Below are 9,021 nucleotides of genomic sequence, written 5' to 3'. Positions count from 1 at the left end.
ACAATCCAGCCACATGAACCGACAGCTGAGTTGTGCACAGCCAGGTTCACGCAGTCAGGTTGCATTAAAATGTATAACCCATCTATAGGTAGGACACCGGAACCGTAAATAGACTTTACAAATCATAGCGACAAACCCCACTGACGACAAGAACTAACAACTGTGCAGCAGACACGGAGGAATTACAGAAGAGCGTGCAGGTTCAATCATAAAGATATACAGAAAATACAAGAACATTACAATACATATGACAAGACACTCCAGCTGCCACTTAACTGGCTGCTGGAGACGTGTAGGACGCTTGCCTTGCCTGGGTATGACTGAGAAAATAGCTCCGAGTACTCCAGGTCTCTTCAATGGCTTTGTAATTCAAGGTCTTTTTAGAAACAGATCATTATTAGGACCCTTGGGATGAGTGAGGCAAAGCCGGGATTTGGACTACATTTTCCATTGAATTAAAAATGCAACCACACATGACAGTTCCCAACGCATTCTGGCAGGCCTATCCGGAAACGTCAAACACCCAGGCAACCATAACAATTGATAAGCCATGATGTCAAACGCTCCCGGACCCCACACTACAAGTCCAAAAATAACAATCAAGTCATCCTTATTTATTCATATCAATTATCAAGAGCGGAAACAGAGGACAGAAAATATAATTTTCTGTACCCCTGCCTCCACATTCCATGATATTAAAATATTAACAAAATAATTTAACTGATTGATCAATTCGGACCTACAGCGCGTGGGCCACAAGGCCATACCTTATACATTAGTTTTGTCATAAATGTGTGATTGAAAATAGAAACCACTGCTGCGGTGCACCAGGCCTTGGCCGAGGCCCAGCGCATCACAACAGATGTTAACTATACACACGCTGTGTTACGTCAGACCCTCCTCGGCCAAGGAGGATCCCACGCAAGCAGCACATGTCTCATATTATTAAGTAATCTACAGCTTTGTCCCAACCCATATCCTGGTCCACCAAAATGTCTGAAATTCTCACTGGCAGGCTCAGCCAATTATGTTGTGGATTTTGCAATTAGATAATAAGACCATAATTGTATAAAAGATTATCACTGCACCTTTTGTAGATAACGCAGATCTGAGGAACCACAGCAGATGAGCCAAGGAGAGACAGGAGAAAGGAACAAGTTGTCGTGGAGTCTTTATTTCTCAGTCACACCCAGTACAGCGAGAGCAGGCCTTCGGCGTCCTACGTGTTAGCTCTGAATCTCAAAGAATCCCTAGTGTTCTTATACCACATGCTACCACTTATCTGACTTCCTTACATGGAATCCTAACCTGGTAAACTTACACACTACACTTTTCAGAGAGACTTCTTCTTTTGCTGACTCAACACTGGACAGCCTAATAAGGTCATGACACTGCCTAGGACCAACACTTTTAGACCAGCAGCAGACTTACCGTCTCCTGTAAGCTACAGTCCATCTGCTGACCACACACAACTTTTAACTACTCTACACTTCTATAAAATCTTTAATTACACATTATTGGATATATAAAATCTTCCACACTAACGAATACGTTTTGGATGTAGTCAGCGTGGCTATGGGACATTTGTTACGTTACTGTTAGTGCAAATAAATCCCCGCGAGCCCCGTGAAGATGCCGCTCCTTGTCGTTAAGAAGGATGGGCTATAAGTTCACCCCGAAGAACAGTAGCCTGTTCGGCCCTCCAAGAGAATGTCATTTCCCCTGATGTCCATGCGGTCAATATAAAATCAGGAAAGGTTGCACGCGCATAGTTATAACTGTACAGTAAAAGTGACAAGAATTAAGAACCTACAGTATATCACGAAAGTGAATACACCCCTCACAGATACACCTTTTTTGTAAAACTCACTTGTTTACCACCACACATGCTTGACACCATCTAAAGTAGCCTGTTGTTTATCTTGGTCTCTTCAGATCACACGACATGGTTCCAGTGATCCATATCCTTGGTCTGTTCATCTCTCTTGAGACCAAGATAAACAAATTTGCTTTAGATGGTGTCAAGCATGTGTGGTGGTAAACAAGTGAGTTTTACAAAAAAAGGTGTATCCTCTCCATAGCCAAGCATGGTAGTGGGACTGACATGGTTTGGGGATGCATGAATGCTGTCAACATTTGCAATCTGAAATACACCTAAAAGAAACATGCATGTCATCATGCACTGTGACTACTGAAGCAGATCCTGATATTCTCCATAGGATTGCATTCAAATCTCACACCAATCTATTTAAGCCAGATGCAGACTCAAAATGTAAAAGTTCAATGCAAAGAAAGGTTGAAACGCACACTGATGACCTCCCTTTTCATCCCTTTTCATTTCGTTTCAATTCGAGACGATTCAAGCCAACACAGCCCCTTCTCTACCGAATTTTAATCTGGGGTGTACATGTTCAAACATTAATGGCTGTATTTAGTTTTTTTTCTGAGTGAACAAGAAATTTAAGCGGTTAAATATGTTGTTAAAAGGTCACTAATCATTGTGTCAAAGTGAAATTTCTGTAATGCTTTCCTATGAAAAGATATACTCAAAAATCTGCAAAACTGTGAGGGGTGTATTCACTTTCGTGATATACTGTACGTGAAGGACATGAAATGTCACAGCGGACAAAATTGGGAGGGAAAGTGGAAAACAGCGATCCTAGCGGTTACGTTCCAAACACCAGGGAGACCCTATTGAAACTCCCATAGACAAGTTTTTAAAAAAAATCCCAAAAAGATATGACTAGGAACTATAACACCATTTTTCAGCTTACACAATAGGATGAACTGCTATATGTGAAAATATTGAGTTATTTTTTGCCCTTTTAGGAAAAAAAGAAATTGTGCCAATCTGGTCGGAAACGGACTACAGCTCCCAGCATGCTGTGCTTCACGCCTCGTTGACAACACAGATAAACAAATGAACGCGAATGAACGCAAGTTCTTCGCATATCTTCACATTCTTGAAATCCTGTGAGTTCCACATTGTGTTCTTATTACACATATATACACACGATCATTTTGGTTTGGTTTTAACTTCTCTAGTAGATATGATGGCTTCTGTGGTGACGAGTAACCACCTCTCTGGCTCATGTTTGGCTATGCTAATTTGGCTATGCTAATTACATGGAGTAAACACGTCACCAGTGTTTCCCATACATTAAGGAAACTATGGCGGCCCGCCATAGTTTAAATTTGGCCGCCATAGTTTACGAAAATGTAAAAAAAAAAAAAAAATTTTTACTTTTTTTTATTTTTTATTTTTTTAACGATATCCGTTTTTGTTAAAAACGATTTGAATTACGATTTTGAATTTCCTTCGCATTTTCCTCCTGGATTAAATACATCCTATAGACTCTGTATTGGTTAGATAAGTAGTCCCACGGTAACACAGAATGAGGGGAAAGCATTAGGAAGTGACCGTAAGGGTATTACAGTTGATTCATGTGTGCACACGTGTAACATCGGGTGAGTAACAGAACATGTGCGCAACGATGCGTTATGACACGCCGATATGCGAGGATCTTCGTCCAAATCGCTAGTCGCATGCATCATCGCTAACTGCGTTTACATCGCGTGCCGCGTGTAAGGGAAATGTTAGTTGTTGACATGTATGGAATTCACTTCAATTTGTGCTGTTTCTTGCTTCAGTTGTGGACAAAACGATTGGCCAAACTCACAATAGAAAGCCTTTGCTGTGCTACTGTCCCAGAGAGCTGAAAAAAAAACCTTCATAGAAGAAGTCACACTTAACAGGGGTGTTAACCAATCCAATGAGTTCTCTCATTGCTCTCTCTCTCTCTCTCTCTCTCTCTCTCTCTCTCTCTCTCTCTCTCTCTCTCTCTCTCTCATATTAGCCTACTATTTACCCATAACAAATGGTGAATTTCTGAGCCCTTTTTAATTTGTAGCCTATACCACTGAAGTCTCTGCATACTATCAGTGCTGCATTGCTTTGTAAAGATAGGCTATTCAACACACTTTAAAAACACACTGAAAAGATACGGCCATAGTAGCCTACTGAAAACATTTTGTTCATAATAATGGTGATTAATAAATGGTGGTCTTAAATTTTCATACTGACATCCTTGAATTTGACTTGGGAGCAATATAAAAAACCTTCAGAGAAGGGACAGTTGGGATGAGTTTACTAACACTCCCTAGGCTTTGTTTTACAGTTGTAATGAGTTTGGTGACAGACCTTCATTGACACAGCAGAGGAGACATCGGGCTGCATATAGAAATGAATGTGTAATGAATGTGAATATAGACATAAATGTGTAATATGTTGTTCAGCCCTTTTAATGGGAGGAATTTGGAAAAAACTGGCCCTGTGACCAGCACCCCTCATGTAGAATGTGTACGCCTACAGATATGTGTGGGGGAAAAGGCATAGCCTACCCTCTAAGACCCTTTTTGTCTATGCGTTAACAATTTCACAGTGCTCTTAAATTCTTATCTCTGCTCCTATTTTGTTTTATTATTGTTTCCCAGACCCCTGCATGAGGGACGAATGAAACTGTGTTGTAAACAGAAATTATTCACTGTACTGCATTTTTTGACAATGACTATGTACTACTATTATACAAGTCATGGGTAAAATCTTATGTAGCCTTATTTCTCAAAATATAAATGGCTGAAATATAGGCCCAGGCCTACAGTTTCTCCATGCGCCAATGTCATACTGTAGTCATTGTTTTGCCGTTTTGCATTTACGCTGCAAGAATACACCCCCTCCCCCCCAAAAAAAAAGGCCCGTGTGAGAAGACCACCCCCCCCCAAAAAAAAAAAATCCCGGCTGCCTCCATAGTTTCCAAAAATTCTGTGGGAAACACTGCGTCACACATGCCAGTCAGTGTAGTTCTGTATTAGCTTTTTAAAGAATATTAAAATCAGTTCAGATCAGTGAAAAACCGAACATTTTACCACCTGATTCGATAAAACGGGCCAACATGCCTATAATATGACTGCCACTACTTCTACTTCGTCGGCAGGGCCGAGATGTAATTTTTCAAAGAAAAAACCCATTCATTTGTTGCAGGGGCTTGGAACGTTGCCAGCAGGGGGCGATGAGATTACTTTCCCTCCCAATAGTAACAGGAAACCGCTCCGCCCCTACCTTAGGCAACTCCAGTAGCATGTGCGTCTTCTTTAATCCTTACATGCTCCTTGCTACCCTATGCTGGAAATGTAATCCTTGGCGAGCAATGCAGAGACAAACTTCGTCATTTTATGTTCAACATTTAAGACAGCATCGAAGGCATGCTAAAACATGGCCTACACTATATGGAACGCCAAATGAGCCACGCTTAATTAAATAAATACACCAATAAATAATTAATTGAATGTGTCACTAATTAATTTAAAGTAGAATTAAATAATTAAAATTGGCATTAAATATATAATTTATGAATTAAATGGCAATTTATATAATGTAATGTTAAATATATAATTTATGAATTAAATGTCAATTTATATAATGTAATGTTAAATATTTCTTTCGCAATTCAATTAATTATTTAATTAATTTCTTTAATTATTTCATGTTACGTGTGTTTCAGCACATCATTAATTAAATTAATCTGTCAATCTCACCCATCAATGTCAGTGGGCGGAACCACTGACGTAAACGGGCGGGACTAGTGCCAATCTGGTGTTATCGACTGCTTTGGTCTGAAGCGCAACACCTCTTACATGACAAGGAGGAAAGCTGCTTCTATTCGAAATATGACCAAAAAGGGTTGTGAGTGATTGGGACTGTAGCACTGTCAACATTTCAAGTGAAAGGCTTAGAGTTTTATCTTTAGGAAAATGTATTCGTAAAATTAACTTGTAGGCGAGTACATTTAGGGTTTAACCCCAAAAAAATTGATACAAAAGGTTTTTTTATGGATTCTATTACTATTGGACCTGCTAAATGACATACTAAAAATCTAGTGAAATCTGACTTTGGGAAATGAGTTTTTTCAACATGGCTGCCATAGGCTTATTATAAGGGTCAAGAGACACTCCAGGTGAATAGGCCAAAAAAATTAGCTTGCCGATATCACCATGAAACTTAATCCGGTGATTATTCACATATTTGTGAGAAAAAAATGTATTGCAAGTTTTCTGAAATGATATGTTTTAATATGGCAATTGGACTATATCTAATTAAATATGCATTCAATTTCAAAATGCAAAAACTCAAAATCTGAAAAAGCCAAGCTCAAAATTACTCTTTTATTTTGTTTCTAGTAAGCCAGAAGATATCTTCAGAAGAGATTATGGACATCTCTTTTTGTTTTGTAGTAAATCTAAAAATCTTTGTGCAGACACACCAGCTAGCATTTTTTTTTTCAAAACATGATTATTTAACATCTCTCTTAGATAAATAATTGAGTTTTATGTTTCTCAAGTTCTTCCAGACATTCTTTGAGTCTGGTGGTATCATTCTTAGCATGTATCAAGGGCAAGGTCATCTGTCCTCAAATCATAGCCTCTCCACAGAGGTGTCCTAAGGGCTGGTGCTGGGACTCCTATTTGCCATGTACATCACATCACTGGGCCATGTTATCTGTTCTCTCAGCTTATCATACTACTGTTACACCGATGAAGCACAGTTACTTTGTGCCAGATGACTCCATGGTCACACACATTTCCTCTTGCCTCTCTGAACTATCCACAAGTATGAATGAATGCAACCTTCAGTTGAGCCTCGCCCAAATGCACTGATGGTGATCCCAGCCAAAGATTTAGGTTGCCATGATATCGAACTCAATATGGATTCTGCTACTGTTGCCTAAAATAAGGCCACAAGAAATCTAGGTGTCATTGTTGATGACCATCTATCATTCTCTGACCACATAGCCTCAGTTTCCCAGTCATGTCCTCTTTTTCATGCCCTTATTGAATACAAGGCCCTGACCCTTGCCTATGAAGCTACAACAGGCCCTACTCTGGCTTACCCGAAAGCTATGCTAAAGCCCTATGTCCTTTCAGAACATTGTCTGTCTCCAGTACCAACCTTTACCTTGCCCTCTACTTACACATGTAGTGGCTCCTGTCTATTCAGTTCAGCTGCTGAAAGACCCAAAATACCTAGTGACACCATGATTCATCACTGATGATGTGCCCTGACAAACAGCACATGGATATTACCATAGCAGTAGTGTCTTTATCCACCCAAACAGCACTCCAAACAAACAGATCCTGAAAACATGTTAATTCATGCCAATGTAATTATCATGTAGTAACCTTTATTTACTTTGATCTTGAAAATGACACCTTTCCTGAAGTTAGATTTTTAGTATGTTAGTAAGGACAGGTGGATGTATTGAAATCAGTTGAAAAACCTTTTGTATCAATTTTTTTGGGGTTTGGTGCATTTTGGCCATAGATGTACTCGACTATTGTTGGCCATGAAGTTTTAAAAGGAGTGGATGCATGTTGTCGAGATACGTTGAGGATGACAGCTGCCTACCAGTTCTTCTTGGCTTCCTCGCGGCCTATCCACTATAAGGGCTCCGGGAACCAACTCTCCTCCATCATCGTGTTAGTTGTTTGACACACTTTCTCACAGGTAATGTAGACAATTTTGAAAGGCATTTGCCGTTGTGTAACCTGACAAAACGTTGGAACTAGCCGGCTACGTGGTCTCATTTTCACCGTGGTAATGCTAGTTGCATTTGTCATAAGTAGCACCGTCAGAGTGACCGCAGACAACGAGTCATTTGTTGGCAAAACAAAGTAGATGGTATGCTAAGAAATTTTACCAACGTTGTTCAATAACAATGTTGGCGGACGATCCCGTTTTTGAATGGGGACGAGACGTCAACCAGCGATACTCTTCTAGGAGGGTGCTAGTGCTAGAAAAATAGCATTAGCAGGCATCACTACACAACAAATTACCAGTTACTTATCACACCATAGAAAACAAGCAAGTATGAAGTGATTAGTTTGCGAATTCAAGGTGGATAGCTTGGTCACTAGCAAATGGTATGAATATCAAGAGTACATTAACCCTTTTAATGCCAATGTTATTTTGGTGAAAATGCTCGATTTGGGCATCACATATTCAACAGGCTGTGGCTGGACAGTGGTAACAGATAGAGCCTAACTGTAAATTACAATAATGTTGAGGAAGACCCAAAGTTTAAATATGCATACTTAATTAGCATATTATGACGTGATATGGGGCGGCCATTTTGAATTTTTAATTAGTAATAGAAAATATTGATTATTTTCAATAGATTTTCAATAGATTATTGAATTTGTTTCAGAATGAAGTCCAGTTGGAGTGCTTCCTGGAACTGTCTAGTTTTTTAAGATGGTGCTCTTTGGTGACAGGCTTGGTTGATTTCAAAAAAGTTTGAGAAATACCAAGGCACTCATCTTCTTTGTAATTAAAATGCCTTTATTGTATTGGGCATAGCATGATTAAAATACTTCATACTGCATTTTAATCATGCTATGCCCAACAAAATAAAGGCATTTTAATTACAAAGAAGATGAGTGCCTTGGTATTTCTCAAACTTTTTTGAGATTATTGAATTTATTTAGAAATATTTGGCATCCCATTACTGTCATGTTGTGCACATACATTATGGTCAAGTAAAAAAGTAGTTTTAAGCCTAACATATAGTAAATATTGTAACTAATATTGTAATAATAATAACTAGCAAGAAACGGAATAACTGGGAGGTTGTTGCCTGGAGTGCCAAAAGTGTTTGCATCTACCTGTGACTTTTTAGTCTGTGAAAACCTTTCTCAGACAGGGTAAGCACACATATTCAGTACACATATATGCCTATATAGCCTATTTTACTACACCTGTGACCTATATAGGCTACTGTAGGCTATTTGGATAAGGCGCAGGGGCAGTGACCTCTGTATGCATAGGATCATCATGGATGATCATCAGCATAGCTCCACAGACTCTCCTCAATTGGCATAAGTAACACACCCCTTGACTGGTTCCATTCTTATCTCTCTGGCCGTTCTCAATTTATTCAAATGAAGTCTTTTAAATCCAAGCCCTCC

Source organism: Engraulis encrasicolus, chromosome 18, assembly GCF_034702125.1.
Source record: "Engraulis encrasicolus isolate BLACKSEA-1 chromosome 18, IST_EnEncr_1.0, whole genome shotgun sequence".
In the NCBI taxonomy this organism is placed as follows: Eukaryota; Metazoa; Chordata; class Actinopteri; order Clupeiformes; family Engraulidae; genus Engraulis; species Engraulis encrasicolus.
This window is presented reverse-complemented; position numbering follows the sequence as displayed.